The sequence below is a fragment of the Dendrobates tinctorius genome, unplaced genomic scaffold (assembly GCF_039654945.1).
Source record: "Dendrobates tinctorius isolate UK_male_01 unplaced genomic scaffold, ASM3965494v1 ptg000014l, whole genome shotgun sequence".
Taxonomy (NCBI): domain Eukaryota; kingdom Metazoa; phylum Chordata; class Amphibia; order Anura; family Dendrobatidae; genus Dendrobates; species Dendrobates tinctorius.
Window position 1 is genome coordinate 21,411,015 of NW_027361682.1, and position 24,884 is coordinate 21,435,898.

The following is a 24,884-nucleotide window of genomic DNA, read 5'->3' on the forward strand; positions in this document are numbered from 1 at the left end:
CGGTGTTAGGCCCAGTATGGATTGCACGTGATTGCACAAAGGTTAGAAAGGGTACCGTATCCCCGGATAACATGTATGGATACTGTACACATTCAAAATATATGTCTCAGGAGGCAGGCTCAGACGGTGTTAGGCCCAGTATGGATTGCACGTGATTGCACAAAGGTTAGAAAGGGTACCGTATCCCCGGATAACATGTATGGATAGCGTACACATTCAAAATATATGTCTCAGGAGGCAGGCTCAGACGGTGTTAGGCCCAGTATGGATTGCACGTGATTGCACAAAGGTTAGAAAGGGTACCGTATCCCCGGATAACATGTATGGATAGCGTACACATTCAAAATATATGTCTCAGGAGGCAGACTCAGACGGTGTTAGGCCCAGTATGGATTGCACGTGATTGCACAAAGGTTAGAAAGGGTACCGTTTCCCTGGATAACATGTATGGATAGCGTACACATTCAAAATATATGTCTCAGGAGGCAGGCTCAGACGGTGTCAGGCACAGTATGGATTTGACGGCCCAGACTACACAGCGGAGGAGCAGGGAGAGGTAAAGATTGCAAATGCTGGGGCCCTGCCCAAGCAAGGGGGGCCCACTCGTGGGCGTCGGTACTGGCACTGGGCCCCTCATAGTACGGCGGTGTGTCTGACGGCGGGTGTGCACCACCACCGTCAGAGACACTTGATTGCACTATGAAGGACCCTGTACCAGTGCCCGCGCCCAAGAGTCGGCCTACCCACCTGTCCAGGGCAACGGCACTCGCACGGTGTCGTGCACTAGGTGGTGACCCCGGCCATGGGGGGGGGAGGCAGCACAGTTAGGGAGTTTTAGAAAGTGGCATATGTTGATGTTGGACATTCAGCTGATGCAAAAGGTGAAATAGGTCAAGTCCCAGGAAGAGGTGGACCAAAGCAAGCCATTTTTCTGTCACCCTATGTGTCATCAGAGGAAGGTGGGACAAAATCCTTGGAAACCCATGCGTGGTTCATTTTAATGAAGGTTAGATCATCCACATTTTGGGTTGACAGACGGGTCCTTTTTTCTGTCAGGATTGATCCAGCTGCACTGAAGACTCTTTCCGATAGCACACTTGCAGCTGGGCAAGCGAGCTCCTGTAAGGCATATTGTGCCAATTCAGGCCAGGTGTCCAGTTTAGCGGCCCAATAGTCAAAGGGGAATGACCTGTGTGGGAGAACATCGATATGGGAGGAAAAGTAGTTTGTAACCATAGTTGACAACTGCTGTCTCCTGTCACTTTCCATCGATGCAGTATTACCAGTTGTGTGAGCGGTACTTGAAAAATCAGTCCACAACATTGTCATGAAACCCCTGTCTCCAACGCCACTTCTGCTGTGTGCACCACGAACACCTCTGCCAAGCTGCCCCCGGCCCGTACGGCTCGTGTGAGAACCATCACCGCTGCTGTGTGCTGGGAATGCCTCAAGCAACCGATTTACCAGAGTTGCTTGTTTATTAGCCAATATTAGGTCAAGGTTCTCCTGTGGCATGATGTTTTGTAATTTGCCTTTATAGCGTGGATCCAGGATGCTGGCCAACCAGTAGTCGTCATCGTTCATCATTTTGGCAATGCGTGGGTCCCTTTTTAGGATCTGCAAGGCATAATCTGACATGTGGGCCAATGTTCCCGGTGTCAATGATGCACTGCGAGTGCTGGTTGGAGGAGCACTTTCTGGCAAATCCACATCCCTCCAGTCACGCACAAACCCTGTACCAGACCTTGCCACGCCAACATTTTCACTTGCCCCACGAGATGCATCCTCCTCCCCTAAGTAATCATCCCCATCATCCTCCTCCTCCTCCTCTTCTTCCTCCACCTCGTCCAGGAGAGGTCCCTGAGCAGACAATGGCTGAATGTCATCAAGGATTCCCTCCTCCTCTTCCTCCTCATCAACATTGGCTGCAGACGCCTGCTCCTTAAGGTGCGTCAAAGTTTGCATGAGCAGACGCATAAGTGGGATGCTCATGCTTAGGATGGCGTCGTCTGCGCTTACCAGCCGTGTGCATTCCTCAAAACACTGAAGGACTTTACAGAGGTCTTTCAGCTTCGACCACTGCACACCTGTCAACTCCATGTCTGCTCTCAAAGTGCCTGGCCGTGTATCCTCCCACAAATGCATTATGGCCTGCCTCTGCTCGCACAGCCGCTCCACCATGTGCAGGGTGGAGTTCCACCTTGTTGCAATGTCGATAATGAGGCGGTGGTTGGGAAGGTGGAGCAATCGCTGCAGCTTCTGCATACGAACGGAGTGTACAGGCGACCGGCAGATGTGCGCGCACAATCTTCGCACCTTCTGGAGCAGGGCTGTTAACTCCGGATAATTTTTGAGGAAGCACTGCACCACCAGGTTCAAGGTGTGAGCCAAGCAAGGTATATGGCTGAGTTTTGAAAGGGCTATGGCTGCCACAAAATTATGGCCGTTATCACTAACTACCTTGCCTGCCTCAAGATGTACACTGCCCAGCCATGACTCAGTTTGTCGCTTCAAGTACTCGGCCAGCACCTCGGCGGTGTGTCTGTTGCCCAAACACATCATCTGCAACACAGCCTGCTGACGCTTTCCACTAGCTGCTCGATAGGGGGACACATCGTGTGCAACAGTGGCAGCTGCAGATGGAGTGCTCGTACGACTGCGCTCTGTGGACGAGCTTTCGCTTCTGGAGGAGGAGGAGGAGGAGGGTCGAACACCTACAGCCAACTGTTTCCTATACCGTGGGCTAGGCAGCACTGTCCCACCACCGCTATCCCCTGTGGACCCTGCATCCACCACATTAACCCAGTGCTCAGTGATGGACACGTAACGGCCCTGGCCATGCCGACTGGACCATGCATCAGTTGTGAGGTGCACCTTTCCGCTCACTGACTGCTTGAGTGCATGGACAATGCGGTCTTTCACATGATGGTGGAGGGCTGGGATGGCTTTGCGAGAGAAGAAGTGGCGACTGGGTAGGTCATAGCGTGGTACTGCATAGGCCATGAGTTCGCGGAAAGCTGTGCTTTCCACCAACCGAAAGGGCATCATCTCAAACGAGATTAGTTTGGCAATGTGGGCGTTCAAACCCAGTGTACGCGGATGAGAGACTGAGTACTTTCTTGACGTACTCATAGTGTCTGGGAGGGTGAGCTGGACTTGAGAGCTGCATATGGTGGAAGTAGCGGTGGACAGGGCGGACTGAGAGAGGGTTGATGATGGTGATGGAGTTGGTGTTCTTTCTGATGGCCTAGAATCAGTCTTTCGTTGATATAACAGTGGGATTCCCTGACTGCTGTGGCCTTGCAACGACACCTCAACATTTGCTGCTGTGCTAACCGGTGGGCTTACAGTGGGGGAAACAATGTAGCATTGCTGACTACCTTCGTTGTGATCAGTTGCACATGTGGCACTTGAGGTTTGGTGTTGTGTCCACGCTTGCAAGTGCATGCTGGTTAAATGTCTAAGCATGCAACTGGTATTCAAATTTTTCAGATTTTTCCCTCGGCTAAAGGTCTTTGCGCACTTCTTACAGATAACCTTGGCCTGATCATGAGGATTTTGTTCAAAAAAGTGCCACACTGCACTCTTCCTACTTTGGCAGACATTTTGCGGCCTAGCAAGCTGTGATCTTTTGACCCTCTGGACAAGCTGTCCAGCAACTCTTTTGATGTTTGGAACCTGTCTTTGGAGTGCTCCGGGCCTGCCAGATAACAGCTGTTGCGATGTCGATGTCTGCTGTGGATGCTCCTCATCTGAGCTATTGGAAGCAGCACCCTCTTCCCCCAATGGATGCCAATCTGGGTCAACAACTGGGTCATCCATCACCTCCTCTTCTATGTCATGTGCACCTTCCTCTGTGTCACCGTGTATGGTGGTATAGTGTGCGGGAAGGGGCACCTGAGTCTCATCAGGGTCAGAATCTGGCTCTGTACACTGCGAGGACAATGTAGTGCTCTGAGTGAATGTACCAGCAGAATCATCCATCAGCGGCTGTGCATCAGTGCACTCCATGTCAGATTCATCTTGGCCTGGGTAATTCACCATTTCACTTGATAATCCAGGCATGGTATGTGAAAACAGCTCCATGGAGTAATCAGTAGTATGGCCTGCGTCATCCTTCAATCTTGGTTGGGGTGAAGGACACAAGGAAAGGTGTGGTTCATGAACATGAGCCTCCAATGACGACTCGGTGCTTTTACTTTTTACAACTGAAGAAGAGGAGGCGATAGAGCTGGAGGCTGAGTCAGCAATGTAAGACAAAACTTTTTCCTGATGCTCTGGCTTTAAAAGCGGTTTGCCAACTCCTAGAAAACTAAGCGTTCGAGGCCTTATGTAGCCAGACGATGACGCAGGCTCAACACCTCCTGCATTCGGTCCTATTTTGCTCTTGCCACTACCATCAGATCCACCACCAACACCATCATTACCAGCTGCCAACCCCCGCCCAATTCCACGGCCTCTTCCACCAGCCTTCCTCATTTTTGGTAGAAATGTAGACAAAATCCAACAAACTATATAGTAATGTAAAACAAGGTACAAGGTGTCTATAGGACAGGGGAGATTTTGAATTTCTACACACACTTGTGGACACTGGACACTTTTGGATTGTGTGAGGCCCACTGATATCTGAGCGCTATATGACAGGCTCGATGGCACAGCTGTGACCAAAGTGACTAGAGGATAAGGGAGATTTTGAATCTCTGCACACACTTTTGGACACTGCACACTTTTGGATTGTGTGAGGCCCAATGAATATCTGAGCGCTATGTGACAGGCTCGATGGCACAGCTGTGACCAAAGTGACTAGAGGATAAGGGAGATTTTGAATCTCTGCACACACTTTTGGACACTGGACACTTTTGGATTGTGTGAGGCCCAATGAATATCTGAGCGCTATGTGACAGGCTCGATGGCACAGCTGTGACCAAAGTGACTAGAGGATAAGGGAGATTTTGAATCTCTGCACACACTTTTGGACACTGGACACTTTTGGATTGTGTGAGGCCCAATGAATATCTGAGCGCTATGTGACAGGCTCGATGGCACAGCTGTGACAAAAGTGACTAGAGGATAAGGGAGATTTTGAATCTCTGCACACACTTTTGGACACTGGACACTTTTGGATTGTGTGAGGCCCAATGAATATCTGAGCGCTATGTGACAGGCTCGATGGCACAGCTGTGACAAAAGTGACTAGAGGATAAGGGAGATTTTGAATCTCTGCACACACTTTTGGACACTGGACACTTTTGGATTGTGTGAGGCCCAATGAATATCTGAGCGCTATGTGACAGGCTCGATGGCACAGCTGTGACAAAAGTGACTAGAGGATAAGGGAGATTTTGAATCTCTGCAGACACTTTTGGACACTGGACACTTTTGGATTGTGTGAGGCCCAATGAATATCTGAGCGCTATGTGACAGGCTCGATGGCACAGCTGTGACCAAAGTGACTAGAGGATAAGGGAGATTTTGAATCTCTGCACACACTTTTGGACACTGGACACTTTTGGATTGTGTGAGGCCCAATGAATATCTGAGCGCTATGTGACAGGCTCGATGGCACAGCTGTGACAAAAGTGACTAGAGGATAAGGGAGATTTTGAATCTCTGCACACACTTTTGGACACTGGACACTTTTGGATTGTGTGAGGCCCAATGAATATCTGAGCGCTATGTGACAGGCTCGATGGCACAGCTGTGACAAAAGTGACTAGAGGATAAGGGAGATTTTGAATCTCTGCACACACTTTAGAACACTGGACACTTTTGGATTGTGTGAGGCCCAATGAATATCTGAGCGCTATGTGACAAGCTCGATGGCACAGCTGTGACAAAAGTGACTAGAGGATAAGGGAGATTTTGAATCTCTGCACACACTTTTGGACACTGGACACTTTTGGATTGTGTGAGGCCCAATGAATATCTGAGCGCTATGTGACAGGCTCGATGGCACAGCTGTGACAAAAGTGACTAGAGGATAAGGGAGATTTTGAATCTCTGCACACACTTTTGGACACTGGACACTTTTGGATTGTGTGAGGCCCAATGAATATCTGAGCGCTATGTGACAGGCTCGATGGCACAGCTGTGACAAAAGTGACTAGAGGATAAGGGAGATTTTGAATCTCTGCACACACTTTTGGACACTGGACACTTTTGGATTGTGTGAGGCCCAATGAATATCTGAGCGCTATGTGACAGGCTCGATGGCACAGCTGTGACAAAAGTGACTAGAGGATAAGGGAGATTTTGAATCTCTGCACACACTTTTGGACACTGGACACTTTTGGATTGTGTGAGGCCCAATGAATATCTGAGCGCTATGTGACAGGCTCGATGGCACAGCTGTGACAAAAGTGACTAGAGGATAAGGGAGATTGGATTGCTTTTAAAAAAGCAGTTTGCAGAGCAGTGGGTAAACAGCAATGCCAGCCTGTCAGGAAGCCTTAAAAGGCAGCCCAACAACCAACACCACTGATACACCACAATATAGCCTCCCCTTGCACTGCACACACAGTGACTGGTGTGTTGTGCAGGCCAAATTGCTAGCAGCAGAAGCAGTTTTTTTTTCTTCTCAGCAGGACAAAAAAAAAATTGGGATTGCTTTTAAAAAAGCAGTTTGCAGAGCAGTGGGTAAACAGCAATGCAGGAATGTCAGGAAGCCTTAGAAGGCAGCCCAACAACCAACACCACTGATACACCACTATATAGCCTCCCCTTGCACTGCACACACAGTGACTGGTGTGTTGTGCAGGCCAAATCGCTAGCAGCAGAAGCAGTTTTTTTGTCTTCTTCCCTGCCTAACGCTCTCCCTACAGAATCAGCAGCAACCTCTCCCTATATTGAGATCGGCAGAAGTAAGATGGCGGTCGGCGTGCACGCCCTTTTATACCCCCTGTGACGCCCACCAAAGCAAGCCAATCACTTGCATGCCCTTCTGAAAGATGGTGGTGACCCCTGCCTATGTCATCACGTTGCCCACAGTGTCCGTGGATCCTGATTGGCTGAAAAAGAGCGCAAAACAAACTTTTGAAACGCGACTTTGGCGCGTAAGTCGCCGACCTCGTGGCCGACCTCATCCTAGGGTCGGGTTTCGTTTCATGAAACCCGACTTTGCCAAAAGTCGGCGACTTTTGAAATTTTTCGACCCGTTTCGCTCAACTCTAGTGCCCACATAACACTGCCAATCACATAGTGCCCCCTAACACTGCCAGTCACATAGTGCCCCTATAACACTGCCAGTCATATAGTAGCCCCATAACACTGCCAGCCACATAAGGCCCACATAACACTGCCAGTCATATAGTAGCCCCATAACACTGCCAGTCACATAAGGCCCACATAACACTTCCAGTCACATAGTGCCCCCATAATACTGCCAGTCACATAGTGCCCCACATAATACTGCCAGTCACATAGTGCCCCCATAAGATTACCAGTCACATAGTGCCCATATAACACTGCCATTCACATAGTGCCCCCATAACACTGCCAGTCACACAGTAGTGCCCCCCATAATACTGCCAGTCACATAGTGCCCCCATAAGATTGCCAGCTACATAGTGTCCATATCACACTGCCATTCACATAGTGCCCCCCTAACACTGCCAGTCACATAGTGCCCACGATAATACTGCCAGTCACATAGTGCCCACATAATACTGTGAGTCACATAGTGCCCCCCTAACACTGCCAGTCACATAGTGCCCACCATAATACTGCCAGTCACATAGTGCCCCCCTAACACTGCCAGTCACATAGTGCCCCCATAACACTGCCAGTCATATAGTAGCCCCATAACACTGCCAGTCACATAGTGCCCCCAAAACACTGCCAGTCATATAGTAGCCCCATAACACTGCCAGTCACATAGTGCCCACCATAATACTGCCAGTCACATAGTGCCCCCCTAACACTGCCAGTCACATAGTGCCCCCATAACACTGCCAGTCATATAGTAGCCCCATAACACTGCCAGTCACATAGTGCCCCCAAAACACTGCCAGTCATATAGTAGCCCCATAACACTGCCAGTCACATAAGGCCCACATAACACTGCCAGTCACATAAGACCCACATAACACTGCCAGTCACATAAGGCCCACATAACACTGCCAGTCACATAAGGCCCACATAACATTGCCAGTCACATAGTGCCCCCATAACACTGCCAGTCACATAGTGTCCATATAACACTGCCATTCACATAGTGCCCCCATAACACTGCCAGTCACATAGTGCCCCCCTAACACTGCCAGTCACATAGTGTCCATATAACACTGCCATTCACATAGTGCCCCCATAACACTGCCAGTCACATAGTGCCCCCCTAACACTGCCAGTCACATAGTGCCCATATAACACTGAAAGTCACATAGTGCCCCCCATAACACTGCCAGTCACATAGTGCCCACATAGCACTGCCAGTCATATAGTAGCCCCATAACACTGCCAGTCACATAAGGCCCACATAACACTGCCAGTCACATAGTGCCCCCCATAACACTGCCAGTCACATAGTGCCCCCATAATACTGCCAGTCACAAAGTGTCCCCCATAACACTGCCAGTCACATAGTGCCCCCATGACACTGCCAGTCACATAGTGCCCCCATAACACTGCCAGTCACATAGTGCCCCCCATAATACTGCCAGTCACATAGTGCCCATATGACACTGAAAGTCACATAGTGCCCCCCATAACACTGCCAGTTACATAGTGCCAACATAACACTGCCAGTCATATAGTAGCCCCATAACATTGCCAGTCATATTGTGCCCCCCATAACATTGCCAGTCACATAGTGTCCCCCATAACTTTGCCAGTCACATAGTGCTCATATAACACTGCCAGTAAGGCTGGAGTCACACATAGCAACTCACCAGCGATCCTGACAACGATATCAATGTGTCAGGATCGCTGGTGAATCGCTATGTGATCGCTGGTGAGCTGTCAAACAGACAGCTTCACCAGCGATCAGCACAGCGACGCCCGGCGCCCGGCATCACTGTGCACGTTAGTAACCAGCGCGCTAATGCAGGAAGCTGGTAACTAACGTACACATCAGGTATTCAAGGGACGTGCGTCCCCTAGATACCCAATGTGCACATTAGTTACCAGCAGATCGCTGGTCTCCCGCCTGTCACACGCAGCGGTGCGTGCTGGCCAGCGGGAGATCAGCGACCAAAAAAAAGTCCTGGCCTTTCCTGCAGCGATCCCGGCAGGGGGGCCGGTCGCTGATCGCTGTCACACACAGCGATCTCGCTAGCGAGATCGCTATGTGTGACGGGGCCTTAACATAGTGCTCCCATAACATTGCCAGTCATATAGTGCACTTGTAACACTTCCAGTCATATTGTGCCTCCATAATAGTGTCATAAACTGAGTTCCCACCTATGACAGTGCTAGACACACAGTAGCTTCAATGTGGTGACCACCATAACAATGCAAGCCACACAGTAACCATAACAGTGTCAGCACTATGGTGTGCCAGTAACAGTGTCAGACACATAAAACCTCCTAGAAACATTGCTACTCTTTACAATACCAGACAAACAGTACCCTGTATAACAATGTAAGCCATACAGTAGCCTCATAAGAGTGGCAGCCCACAGTTCTCCTACAACACTGTCAGACACACAGAACCTCCCATAAGTGTGCCAACCACACAGTGCCCCATATGATGCCAGACACAAAATTGCTCACCATAGCATTGACATTCCCACCACGACAACAGAGCCACGCACACATTACCTCTTTGACCATCACAGACAGTGTCACACTAACAGTGCCAACCGCAAAGTACCCCATAACAGTATCAACCCCTCAATGCCCCATAACAGTGCCAGATGCATAGCGCCCCTAAAACAGTGTCAGCCATGGCGTCACAATAACCATGCCAACCACACAGTGACCCTCAGATCAGTGTCAGACACAATGTCTTTGATAACAATAAGGCCGGGTCACACTAACCGATAATACGGTCCGTACTTTCCTTGCATAATACGGAGAAATGTCCCCTAAATAGTGATCCGTATGTCATCTGTAATCAAGGTGTGGTCACGTATTTTGCGCATGTAAGCATCCGTATGTAATCTGTATGGCATCTGTATGCCGAGATTTTCTCGCAGGTTTGCAAAATGGACATATAATGGAGCCCTATGACAGGTTAAAACCCAAACGAAAGAATAGATATAGACACATAGAATACATACTGTATATGTGTGTATATATATATATATATATATATATATATATATATATATATACACATGTCATTGAGACACACACATATACAGTGGGGAAAAAAAGTATTTAGTCAGTCAGCAATAGTGCAAGTTCCACCACTTAAAAAGATGAGAGGCGTCTGTAATTTACATCATAGGTAGACCTCAACTATGGGAGACAAACCGAGAAAAAAAAATCCAGAAAATCACATTGTCTGTTTTTTTTTCATTTTATTTGCATATTATGGTGGAAAATAAGTATTTGGTCAGAAACAAGCAATGAAGATTTCTGGCTCTCACAGACCTGTAACTTCTTCTTTAAGAGTCTCCTCTTTCCTCCACTCATTACCTGTAGTAATGGCACCTGTTTAAACTTGTTATCAGTATAAAAAGACACCTGTGCACACCCTCAAACAGTCGGACTCCAAACTCCACTATGGTGAAGACCAAAGAGCTGTCAAAGGACACCAGAAACAAAATTGTAGCCCTGCACCAGGCTGGGAAGACTGAATCTGCAATAGCCAACCAGCTTGGAGTGAAGAAATCAACTGTGGGAGCAATAATTAGAAAATGGAAGACATACAAGACCACTGATAATCTCCCTCGATCTGGTGCTCCACGCAAAATCCAACCCCGTGGGGTCAGAATGATCACAAGAACGGTGAGCAAAAATCCCAGAACCACGCGGGGGGACCTAGTGAATGTACTGCAGAGAGCTGGGACCAATGTAACAAGGCCTACCATAAGTAACACACTACGCCACCATGGACTCAGATCCTGCAGTGCCAGACGTGTCCCACTGCTTAAGCCTGTACATGTCCGGGCCCGTCTGAAGTTTGCTAGAGAGCATTTGGATGATCCAGAGGAGTTTTGGGAGAATGTCCTATGGTCTGATGAAACCAAACTGGAACTGTTTGGTAGAAACACAACTTGTCGTGTTTGGAGGAAAAAGAATACTGAGTTGCATCCATCAAACACCATACCTACTGTAAAGCATGGTGGTGGAAACATCATGCTTTGGGGCTGTTTCTCTGCAAAGGGGCCAGGACGACTGATCCGGGTACATGAAAGAATGAATGGGGCCATGTATCGTGAGATTTTGAGTGCAAACCTCCTTCCATCAGCAAGGGCATTGAAGATGAAACGTGGCTGGGTCTTTCAACATGACAATGATCCAAAGCACACCGCCAGGGCAACGAAGGAGTGGCTTCGTAAGAAGCATTTCAAGGTCCTGGAGTGGCCTAGCCAGTCTCCAGATCTCAACCCTATAGAAAACCTTTGGAGGGAGTTGAAAGTCCGTGTTGCCAAGCGAAAAGCCAAAAACATCACTGCTCTAGAGGAGATCTGCATGGAGGAATGGGCCAACATACCAACAACAGTGTGTGGCAACCTTGTGAAGACTTACAGAAAACGTTTGACCTCTGTCATTGCCAACAAAGGATATATCACAAAGTATTGAGATGAAATTTTGTTTCTGACCAAATACTTATTTTCCACCATAATATGCAAATAAAATGAAAAAAAAACGGACAATGTGATTTTCTGGATTTTTTTTTCTCAGTTTGTCTCCCATAGTTGAGGTCTACCTATGATGTAAATTACAGACGCCTCTCATCTTTTTAAGTGGTGGAACTTGCACTATTGCTGACTGACTAAATACTTTTTTTCCCCACTGTATATATATTTATATTTAATTGAGTTCTACATCTACATAGCATAATAGCCGCTAATTCAATTGCCGGCTTCTGTAAAATCATTCTAAAACCCGACATGAAATGACACGTGGTTTACATACAGTAAACCATTTCATTTCATGAATTTTTTTATATGTCCCTGACTAATAATTAGATTAGGGTTTCTGTGTAAAATTTGGGACATCCAGGTGTTAAATTAAGGGGTTAATTAGTTGGAAAAAATGTGTGGACTCCCGCTGCAAAATCGCAACCAGAGAGGTAAAGCAGGTGAGTGAGGGAAGATTTTAATAGCCTTGAGAGAGACCATTGTTTCCCCCCCCTCCCCCCCGGCTACAAAAATCTGCCCCCAGACACCCCAGAAAAGGCGCATCTATAAGATGCGTCTTATCTGGCACTTATCCTCTCTATTCCCATTGCCCTGTAGTGGTGGCTAATGGGTTAATATTAATGGCTTAATGTCACCTTGCAATTGGAAGGTGACATTAAGCCCATTAATAATGGAGAGGTGTCAATAAGACACTTATCCATTATTAACCCTAGACTATTAAACGGTTAAAAACACACGCAGACATTATTTAAAAATTATTTTAATGAAATAAAGACACCTAGTTTTTGACAAGATTTATTCCTCTGCTAATCCAAAAATAAGCCATTGACATGTAACAAAAATAAAACAAAAAAAGCAACACTACCTTACCTCTCCACTGGTCAGTCACGTCCCCCGCTGCAATCCATCAAAAAGGGTTAAGTGGTTTACACAGTGACCGGTGCTAATGCGACCAGCCCCAAGTAAACCACTGCCAGAATTAATTAGTTCCTCTCTGTGCAGCCTCCTTGGCTGCCCGGAGATGAACTAATGAGTGTGGGAAAGTTTCTGCATTTTTTCCCACTCTCATCTGTTCACCTCATGTCAGCCAGGGGACTCCATGCAGCCTTAGTGACGTCACTGGCTGACCTGAGGTGAACTAATGAGCCTGGGAAAAAATGCATAAACTTTCCCACGCTTATTAGTTTATTTCAGGGCAGCCGGGGAGGCTGCCCAGAGATGAAATAATTCATTCTTGCAGTGGTTTACATGGGGCTGGTCGCATTAGCACTGGTCCCTGAATAAAGACGTCCCCCATGTGTTTCTATTTACTCCCAATGGACTCCCTGGTGCCCAGTGATGACTATTGTTAGCTAGTTTCCATAGCAGCAGCTTCCCCTAGACGTCATGGACATGCTCCGTAGCCCCACAGCCAGCATAACACAGCACTTCCGGTTTTAGTGCTACACTTCCGGTCCTGGGCGCTCTCATGGCTTAAATAGTGGGACTTTCCCCACAGATGCACACTGCCACAGCCAGGCGTGGGAGCGCCGCTCTGCCATACAGTGGGATAAGGTAACACCTCTGCTGCACTCTCACCGCACTAGTATTACCTGCTATTCAGATAACAACATTAATTATATCCATGACCCTATAGGTCCTGCACCACATGAAACGTCCAGGAATCAACATTGTGCTGTAACAGCGCTTTTTTGGCACCTTCCTAATTATATTAGGTATCCCCCTTTTTTTCTTTTTTACTATTATCTCATTGAAATTCACTTTCTCATTATGCTATAATTCATTGCAGCTCATGGGACCACTGTATATCCTCACTGCACCATTGGGCTTTATTTCGTATATGCACTGCAATCTAAGGTAACAAATACCTCTCTTTTCATGTCTCTGATCTGCTTTTTTATGAAGTGTGTAACTTTATCTCCTATTTGGAGCTGTGTCCATTGTATATATTGTACATATTTTCTATTTTTTCTATGTTGCTCCATTATCTACTCTGGGTGATCCCTCATTTTATATTTTTATGTTTAATGAATTTTGGTGAACTGTGCTTATATTTATATGTGTTATTCATTTTTCTTGCAGCGATATATGATTAAGACCCTGACAGGGTCGAAACGTCATCTTTAATCGCATATGTAAATCTGCTCCCTGGCTTAATATTTGTATCACAATAAAATTTACTCCGTGTGCATGTCATTCCACTTGAGTGTGCGGTGATTATTAATCCTATGGATTGCTGCGGGGGATGTGACTGACCAGCGGAGAGGTAAGGATAGTGTTGCTTTTTTGTTTTATTTTTGTTACAGGTCGATGATTTATTTTTGGATTAGCAGAGCAGTAAATCTTGTCAAAAACTAGGTGTCTTTATTTCATTAAAAGAATTTTTCATTAATGTCTGTGTGTGTTTTTCAACCGTTTAATAGTCTAGGGTTAATAATGGATCGCTGTCTTATTGACACCTCTCCATTATTAATCGGCTTAATGTTAACTTCCAATCCAATTGCAAGGTAATATTAACCCATTCACCACCGCTACAGGGCAATGGGAATATTATTATTATTATTATTATTATTATGCATTTATATAGCGCCATTTATTCCATGGCGCTTTACATGTGAAAAGGGGAAATATAGACAAGTATAATAAACATATGTAAGACAAGGGACACACAAGTACATAAGGAGAGGGGACCCTGCCTGCGAGGGCTCACAGTCTACAGGGATGGGTGAGGATACAGTAGGAGAGGGTAGAGCAGATCTTGCTGTGGTTCAGTAGACCGAGGATCATTGCAGGCTGTAGGCTTGTCAGAACAGGTGGGTCTTCAGATTCTTCTTGAAGGTTTCCATTGATGGTGACAGTCTGATGTGTTGCGGCAGAGAGTTCCAGAGTATGGGGGAAGCACGGGAGAAGTCTTGTATGCGGTTGTGGGAAGAAGCGATAAGGGGAGAGTAGAGAAGGAGATCTTGAGATGATCGAAAGTTGCGTGCGGGTAGGTACCTGGAGACCATGTTACAGGTGTATGGAGGAGACAAGGTTGTGGATGGCTTTGTATGTCATGGTTAGGGTTTTGAATTGGAGCCTATGGGCAATAGGAAGCCAGTGAAGGGCCTGGCATAGGGGGGAGGCTGGGGAATAGTGGGGAGACAGGTGGAATTGTCAGGCAGCAGAGAGTAGGATGGACTGGAGTGGTGCCAGAGTGCTAGAGGGGAGGCTAGAGAGTAGGAGGTTGCAGTAGTCGAGACGGGAGATGATAAGAGCATGCACTAGTGTTTTTGTGGTTTCGTGGTTGAGGAATGAGCGGATCTGGGAAAATTTTTGAGTTTGAGGCGGCAGGAGGAGGTGAGGGCTTGGATATGTGGTTTGAAAGAGAGCGCAGAGTCGAGGATCACCTCAAGGCACCTAGCGTGCGGGACTGGAAAAAGCAAGCAGCCATTGACATTGATGGATAGGTCTGGTGGAGGGGTAGAGTGAGATGGGGGAAAGATGATGAATTCTGTTTTGTCCATGTTCAGCTTGAGAAAGCGAGCAGAGAAGAAGGCTGAGATAGCAGTCAGACATTGTGGGATTTTGGTCAGTAAGGAGGTGAGGTCGGGTCCAGATAGGTAGCTCTGTGTGTCATTGGCGTAGAAGTGATACTGTAAACTGTGGGATTTTATGAGCTGTCCCAAGCCAAAGGTGTAGATGGAGAATAGTAGGGGTCCTAGGACTGAACCTTGAGGAACACCGACAGACAGGGGGCGAGGTGAGGAGGTGTTGTGTGAGATGGAGACACTAAATGTTCGGTCTGTTAGGTATGATGAGATCCAGGATAGGGCCAAGTCTGTGATGCCAAGAGATGAGAGAATCTGTAGCAGGAGGGAATGGACCACAGTGTCGAAGGCAGAGGACAGTGTTATGAATGGGTCACCGAGGAGGAAAACAAGACCAAGCCAAGTCACAGAAAACCAGAGAGATTGGTAACTACGTGGATTGCAGACCCCTGATCCTAACCACACAACTAACAGCAGCCGTGGAGCATACCTATGATGATTTGATGATTCTAGACACCTCGTTACAGCTGGAGGACTAAATAAGCCTAAAGCAAGAAAAGGGGAAATCTAAAACTGCCCCAGAGCAGACCCCAAAGGAATAGACAGCCCCCACACATGTATTGACAGTGAGACAAGATGAAAACACGAACACAGGTAGGAAAATAGGCTGAGAAAACGATGGGGCCCACACTAGCTAGAAAGGACAGCAAAGGAAAGATACTGTCTGCAATCATGCCAAAAAACCCTGCAAAAATGTCCAACACTTCTGATAGCAAAAAATACCCTGAAGTCACTAGACTTCTCCCACTATATCAGCACTCTGGCATATTCTGAGAACAGAGCAAAAAGAGGCCAATCTAATAAGGGACAAAAAGCAAACTGGCACATACAGTGACATAAGAATGGAAATTCAGCACAGCCCCAGCCGGGGCTGGCTGACCACACAAAAAACTGAATAGACCAAGCCAAAACAAATGTGAACATTAGCCGAGAACACCTAGCTTGAGAAGGCAGGAACTGAGCTGGAAACTAAGACCTCAGGAGGCAGGAAAAAAATCACCAGCATGGGAATAGGGAGTCGGCTGTCTTAAATCCAGTCTGAGACTCCAGATGTCCAAACCTCTTCCTCATTATCAGGTGGCAGGTCTCTGTTAATTAGATCAGCTTCACTACCTCCTGCCACCATCAGAGGGAGCCTGGAAAGAGAACTCACAACTCCTCTGTTAGAACAACCAGCTCCCTCACCAGAAACCAGAGGTTGACCAGAAATGAGTTCACAACAGGACAGGTCCAGGAGAAGGCGGACCGAGTAGTGTCGCTTGCTCTTGGCGGTTAGTAAGTCGTTAGTGACTTTAGTTAGGGCAGTTTCAGTTGAGTGATGCGGTCGGAAGCCAGATTGTAACCGGTCAAAGAGGGAACAGGAGGAGAGGTGGGAGGACAGTTCAATATATACATGCTGTTCCAGTAGTTTTGAGGCGTAAGGGAGAAGAGATATCGGGCGATAGTTAGACACAGAGGATGGGTCAAGGGAGGGCTTTTTGAGGATGGGTGTGATTGAGGCATGTTTGAAGGATGAGGGAAAGACACCATTTGTAAGTGAAAGGTTGAAGAGGTGTGTTAGAGTTGGGATGAAGACTGTGGCCAAGTTAGGGATGAGGTGGGACCGGAGCGGGTCGAGGGCACGTGGTGAGGTGTGATCTTGACAGAAGGGTGGAGAGCTGATCTTCTGTCATGGTGGGGAATAGAGAGGATAAGTGCCTACACCTTTTCTGGGGTGTCTGGGGGCAGATTTTTGTAGCCGGGGGGGCAAAAACAATGGTCTCTCTCAAGGCTATTAATATCTGCCCTCACTCACTGGCTTTACCTCTCTGGTTGTGATTTTGCCGCGGGAGCCCACGCATTTTTTTCCAACTAATTGACCCCTTAATTTAACACCTAGAAGTCCCAAATTTTACACACAAGCGCTAATTTAATTATTAGTTGGGGACATATAAAAAAATACATGAAAAGAAATGGTTTACTGTATGTAAACCATGTGTCATTTCATGTCGGTTTTAGAATGATTTTACAGAAGCCGGCAATTGAATTAGCGGCTATTATGCTATGTAGAACTCTATGAAATATAAGTGTATGTGTATATATATATATATATATACTGCATGTATTCCATGTGTATATATCTATTCTTTCGTTTCCTTATTAAACATGTCAGTGTGATTTTACTGTTCCGCGCACTGAATTGCCGGCTTTTGTTAAAGGACACCAGGTGTGTATTTCTCGCAAGTCACACGTCTGGTCCGTGTGTAATCCGTATTTTTTGCGCACCCACAGACTTGCATTAGCGTATTTTGTCTGGAATACGCTGACAATCGCAGCATATGGCCAAGAAATATACGGCTGATGGGAGCTGCCCCATAGAGAATCATTGGTCCGTGTGCAATGCGTGTTTTTTACGCCTCTCACTCGTCCGTATTTCTAGTGTGACCCCAGCCTAACAGTGTCAACCAAAAAGTGCCACCATAAGATAACATGTGTGACTTGATATTTGGGAGCTGCATTGACTTTCAGGTCACATGTTGTAAACCCCTCCATTAGATCATACTGTATGTGGGATCAACATTTAACCAACATTAAACTTATGTACTGAATATGGGGCAACTTTACACCCTTAAACCATCTGTGTAATTTATGACATATGGGAATAAATTAAAATGAACACCATAAAATGAATTAATAGCATTAAAATATAATTTTAATACAATTAAAAAAAAAAAACAAAGCAAAAAAAGAAAACAATGAACTATCTGCCATGATCCAGGTTGGATCTGACAGAGTAAATGCACAAAGTAACTTTTTTTTTCCCTTGGCTGTGTGCCAAGGCTGGTTTTGCCCCCGGTGGCCATTAGGGTCATTGCACTGTGGTGATTTCAGTTGTAGTTTTCCCCCCAGTGGCCATTAGGGTCATTGCACTCTGGTTACCTTAGTTTGTGCACGTAATTATGTTACAGGTGTGAGTGCTCTATAAGAGAGTATCAAGTGTGTTAATCACTGTTGGTGATAAGGTCTTCATTTGCAAGCAAGCCTGGGTGAAGAATGGAGCTGAAGGAGAGTCACTGGCAGCCCAGTCAGAGTGCTGGAGTAGCAGCTATGGTGTCTGCAAGGAGGACTGGCATGGATTGGTGGAGTAGCAGCTACAGTGTCTGTAAGGAGGGCTGGCATTGCTTGGTGGCGTGGCAGCTATAGTGTAGATCTGCACTCAGGATGCTGGATTCGCTTGCTGAAAGCTGAACTCAAAATGTTGGACTCTTAGGCAGAAAAGCTGGACTCATTTGCTGGACTCTGTTTCTGGACAGCTGCACACAGGTGTGGACTCTGTTTGCTCCAAGGTTGCACTATGGTGCTGAGAAGAGTCCAGAACAACTCATTCAGAGTCCTGGAGTGGCAGCTATGGTGTCAGTGAGGAGTTCGTGGAAAGCATGGTGGAGTGGCAGCTATGGTGTCAGTGAAGAATTCTTGCAAAGTTTGGTGGAGTGGCAGCTATGGTGTAGTGCTGCACTCAGTTGCTGGACTCTTTTGCTGAAGCTGCACTCAGGTGCTGGACCCCGTTGCTAGACAGCTGCACTCAGATGCTGGACTCTGTTGCTGGACAGTGCACCCAGTTGTTGGACACGGTGGAGGAAAAGATGCACGCAGGTGGTGGGCTCTGCTGCTGGGAGCGTAAGCAACAGAGCAAGGCTAAGTGGTGTTCCTCTGTTTTGTCACTTTTCCTTATGTGTGTTTAGTGCAGTGGTGGGATTAGTTTCCGCACCGACCAATTCCCTAGTGAGGAGTTAGGTGCAGGGCGAGTCAGGGTTTTTAGGTTCCTGATCGGCGCCCAGGGCGGAACCGGCCTAGGGAATGTTAGGAGTGTAGAGACACTGACTCAGGGGAGTGCAGGAGGTCTCCACTTCCCCGTTCCCTATCGTAGGGCCACCATTGTTATTATTACCCAGGTTTTCCCTATTCCCTTGTCTTATTGTATTAGTTACCGGCCTGCAGGCCGCGTCACATAGGACAATTACACGTGCCGCATCCTGTTGTATTAGTTACCAGCTGGCTGGCCGTGTCACTCAGGACGGGGCACATGACACTATCCTTAAGGAATACATACTATTTTTTCTTTAAAAACTGGGAAGATTTGTGATTGCATTAGTGAGGAAAAAAAACTAGGAGCTGCTACTTGGGACAAAACTTCTGGTAAAACATTGCTTGTTTAAAGGGAACTAGTATAGCCTAGAAATAGTAGTACGGCTTTATAGGCACTTATCCATATAAAAAAAGATACCTTTCTTGTAGAAATCCGATGTTCCAGTCATGAGAAATCTTGAGTAGAAGACATATGCAAATCAGACTTAAAGTGCACTAGGGGCGTGTCAATGGAAGAAGTAGACATGCCCCAGTGCACTTCCTGTCTGATTTGCATACGGCTTCTAGATGAGATTTCTCATGACTGGAACATCAGATCTCTAAAAGAAAGGTATCATTTTTATTGGGGGATCAGCGCCTATACAGCCATACCATTATGTATAGATATAAAGATGTGCTGTTTTTTTTAAGTGATGGTGGTCTGGCTGTCAATCGTTATAGCGTAGCGGCCATAGAGCCATGTCCTAGCGATATACCATAACGTTATCAGAATATGTCTTTATATCTCTGGAAATCCACTTTAATCTTGGAGGAATTACTGACTGCGAGAAAGAATTTCTAAAGTTTTTTTCTCTCTCGGCTGAGGTATATATCTTTACGAGGACATATGTTTGGATGCAGGGCCGTCTTCTACCGCCACAGCGTGTTCTTTTATCTTGTGCACTTCATGAATATGACTTAATAACCAATCTGATAATACGTGGGGAATTATCCCTTTGATTATAATGACACTACAAGACATATGTGAATCTGGAGTCTATCAGACTACAAAACTTCCTTCAATCCAAATGTTATTTTTGTCTGTGTTACTTGGAAACATTACATGACCTTCTAGCAGATGGAAGCAGCCATGGGGCTCCTTCCCTTCCAGCGAAGACAGGAATGAGAAAACTCCATGTATCCATATCAAAGGGTATATCAATGTGTATCAAGATCTCAATCGCAGCGTATCCATCTGCAAATCACTGCTGCAATCCATTATAGTGATGGTATACGATGACCAGGCTGATTGTTATTATTATTACAGTGCCACTCTTGTCGCCAGGCTGTTTCTGGTATTGCAGCTCAGGCACTGTAATATTAAACAGTGTTGCTGTGTTTGAAAAATAAAAAATAAACCATTTTATGGCTCTTGCAGGCATTTTGGACTCAGATCATCAATGAACTTTGCATTTGAGATAACGAGCAAGTGAAATATCTGTCACTTGATACTAATTTCATTCAAATACTGCCATATTAAAGGGGATCTGTCACCCCATTTTAGCCCTATCAGCTGCCGGCACCACCATCAGGAGCATATCTACAGCATTCTGTAATGCTGTAGATAAGCCCTGATGAAACCTGAAAGATAAGAAAAATGAGTTAGATTATACTCACCTGGCGTTCGGTCCGGTTCGATGGGTGTCGCGGTCCAGTCCAGCTCCTCCCATCTTCATACGATCATGTCCTCCTCCTTACTTCTCCCTCGGCTCCTGTGCAGGCATACTTTATCTGCTCCTCAGCAGTGCAGATAAAGTACGCGTGCACAGGAGCTGAGGGAGAAGCAAGGAGGAGGACTTCATCGCTAGAAGATGGGAGGCGCCGCACCGGACCGCAACACCCATTGGACCGGACCGTCCCCCGGGTGACTATAATCTATCATGTTTTTCTTATCTTTCAGGTTTCATCGGGGGCTTATCTACAGCATTACAGAATGCTGTAGGTAAGCCCCTGATGGCTGTGGCCCCAGCTTATGGGACAAAAATGCGGTGACAGATCCCCTTTAACCCCTTAATCCCATATGACGTACTATTCCGTCCATGTGCCCTGGGACTTAATTCCCAGGGACGGGATAGTACATCATAGCGATCAGCGGCGCCCACGTGGTGAGCGCCGCTGATCGCGCCCGGGTTTCAGCTGATTATCACAGCTGACACCCGGCACAATGTGTCAGGGGTGGTCACGGACCGCCCTCAACACGTTAACCCCTTGCACACCACGATCAAACACGATCGCGGTGTACCGGGGGTTAAAGGGAAGCATCGGCAGGGAGGGGGCTCCCTCTGTACTTCCCTGAGCCCCCCACGGCAGCGCAATGTGCAGCGCTGCTGCGGGGGGCTCCTTCCCTGCAGGTCCCCAGATCCAATATGGTGGCGGGGACCTTCGGGCGCCTTTAGGGAGCTGGCTTCCTCATGCCTGCAAAGCGCAGGCAAGGAGGAAGCCTGCTGCACTGCCTGTGACAGATCGCTGATGTGACAGATCAGCGATCTGTCACAGGACAGTGATATCCCACCTGGGACAATGTAATAAAGTTAAAAAAAAATAAAGAAGTGTTAAAATAATTTTAAAAAATCGCCAAATAAATTAGAAAAAAAAAAATATTCCCCCAATAAATTCATTTTTTGGAAATAAAAAAAACAAAACAATAAAAGTGCACATATTTGGTATTTCCGCGTCCGTAACGACCTGCCCTATAAAACTGTCCCATTAGTTAACCTCTTTAGCGAACCCCTTAAAAAATAAAAATAAAAAACGAAGCAAAAAATAATGATTTATTATCATACCGCCGAACAAAAAGTGCAATAACGCGTGATTAAAAAGACACATATAAATATCCATGGTACCACTGAAAATGTCATCTTGCCCTGCAAAAAACGAGCCACTACAAAGCATCATCAGCAAAAAAATAAAAAAGTTATAGCTCGCATAATAAAGCGATGCAAAAATAATTATTTTTTATATAAAATAGTTTTCATTGCATAAAACCGACAAAACATAAAAAAAGACATAAATGAGGTATCGCTGTAACCGTACTGACCCGAAGAATAAAAGCGCTTTATCAATTTTATCGCACGCGGAACGGTGTAAACGCACCCCCCAAAAGAAATTAATGAAACGCTGGTTTTTGTTCATTCTGCCCCAAAAATCGGAATAAAAAGCGATCAAAAAATGTCACGTGCCCGAAAATGATACCAATAAAAATGTCAACTCGTCCCGCAAAAAATAAGACCTCACATGACTCAGTGGGTCAAAATACGGAAAAATTATAGCTCTCAATATGTGGTGATGCAAAAACTATTTTTACAATAAAAAGCGTCTTTTAGCGTGTGGCAGCTGCCAAACATAAAAACTGCCATAAATAGTAAATCAAACCCCCCGTTATCACCCCCTTAGTTAGGGAAAAATAATAAAATTAAAAGAAAATGTATTTATTTCCATTTTCCCATTAGGGTTAGGGTTAGGGCTAGGGCTAGGGTTAGGGCCAGGGCTACGGTTAGGGCTAGGGCAAGGGTTAGGGCTAGGTTTAGGGCTGAGATTAGGGTTAGGGGTGTGTTGGGGTTAGGGTTGGAGTTAGAATTGGGGGTTTCCACTGTTTGGGCACATCAGGTGCTCTCCAAATGCAACATGGCGTCTGATCTCAATTCCAGCCAATTCTGAGTAGAAAAAGTCAAATGGTGGTCCTTCCCTTCCAAGCTCTGCCATGCACCCAAACAGTGTTTAACCCCCACATATGGGGTATCAGCCTACTCAGGATAAATTGCAAAACAACTTTTGGGGTCCAATTTTTCCTGTTACCCTTAGGAAAATAAAAAATGGGGGCAAAAATATCATTTTTGGGGAAAAAAATGATTTTTTTATTTTCACGCCCGGGCGTTATAAACTTCTGTGAAGCACTTGGGGGTTCAAAGTGCTCACCACACATCTAGATAAGTTCCGTGGGGGGTCTATTTTCCAAAATGGGGTCACATGTGGGGAGTTTCAATAGTTTAGGTACATCAGGAGCTCTCCAAGCGCACATGACACCCGCAGACCATTCCATCAAAGTCTGCATTCCAAAACGTCACTTCTTCCCTTCCGAGACCCGACATGTGCCCATACAGTAGTTTTCTCCCACATATGGGGTATCAGCGTACTCAGGACAAATTGGACAACTTTTAGGGTCCAATTTCTCTTTTTACCCTTGGGAAAATAAAAAATTAAAAATAAAAATTGGGGACAAATTGATCATGTTTGTGAAAAAAATACGATTTTTTTATTTTCATGCCCGGGCATTATAAACTTCTGTGAAGCCCTTGGGGGGTTCCGTCATTGGATTCCTGCAGCCCGTAGAGAACGGCAGCATCATCTGATGCTGCAGTTCTCTACCCAAGATCGTCGTGGGACACACTCGTGGACTGCTTCGAATCGTGGGTGAGTATTTTTGTGGTTTGTTATGTTAATATTTATTCCGGAAAAGACAATGGCTTCGGGGAACAATGTGACAAGTATTGGTAAGTATGTTACTCTATGTTATATGTACTGTATGTCTATGTATGTATTGTATGAATGTATTGTATGTATGTAGTATATATGTGATATGTATGTAGCATGTAGTATGTATGTAGTATGTATGTAGCATGCATGTAGCATGCAGTATGTATGTAGCATGCATGTAGTATATATGTAGTATGTATGTAGCATGCATGTAGTATATATGTAGTATGTATGTAGCATGTAGCATGTATGTAGTATGTATGTGGTATGTATGTAGCATGTAGTATGTATGTAGCATGCATGTAGTATATATGTAGTATGTATGTAGCATGTAGCATGTATGTAGTATGTATGTGGTATGTATGTAGCATGTAGTATGTATGTAGCATGCATGTAGTATATATGTAGTATGTATGTAGCATGTAGTATGTATGTAGTATGTATGTAGTATGTATGTGGTATGTATGTAGCATGTAGTATGTATGTAGCATGCATGTAGCATGCATGTAGTATGTATGTAGCATGCATGTAGTATGTATGTAGTATGTATGTAGGTAGTATGTATGTAGTATGTATGTAGCATGCAGTATGTATGTAGCATGTATGTAGCATGTATGTAGTATGTATGTAGTATATATGTAGTATGTATGTAGCATGTAGTATGTATGTAGCATGCATGTAGTATATATGTAGCATGCATGTAGTATATATGTAGTATGTATGTAGCATGTAGTATGTATGTAGCATGCAGTATGTATGTAGCATGTAGTATGTATGTAGCATGTAGTATGTATGTAGCATGCATGTAGTATGTATGTAGTATGTATGTAGTATTTTTTTTTTTTTTTTCAACATTTAACACATTAGCCGGATGATGGGACTACTACTGTCCCATCATTGGCTAATGTGTCAATCACTGTCATGGTAGCAGGCATCGCCAGATGGGACTTGTAGTCCCATCGGACGATGCTTGCACAGACCCCCGGACATCAGCACAGCCCCCCGGCAGGCCGGTACAGACCCCCACAGGGTGCACAGACCACCGGCAGGCCGGCACAGCCCCCCGGCAGGCCGGTACAGACCCCCACAGGGTGCACAGACCACCGGCAGGCCGGCACAGCCCCCCGGCAGGCCGGTACAGACCCCGGGCAGTCCACACAGCACCCCGGCAGGCCGGCAGAGACCC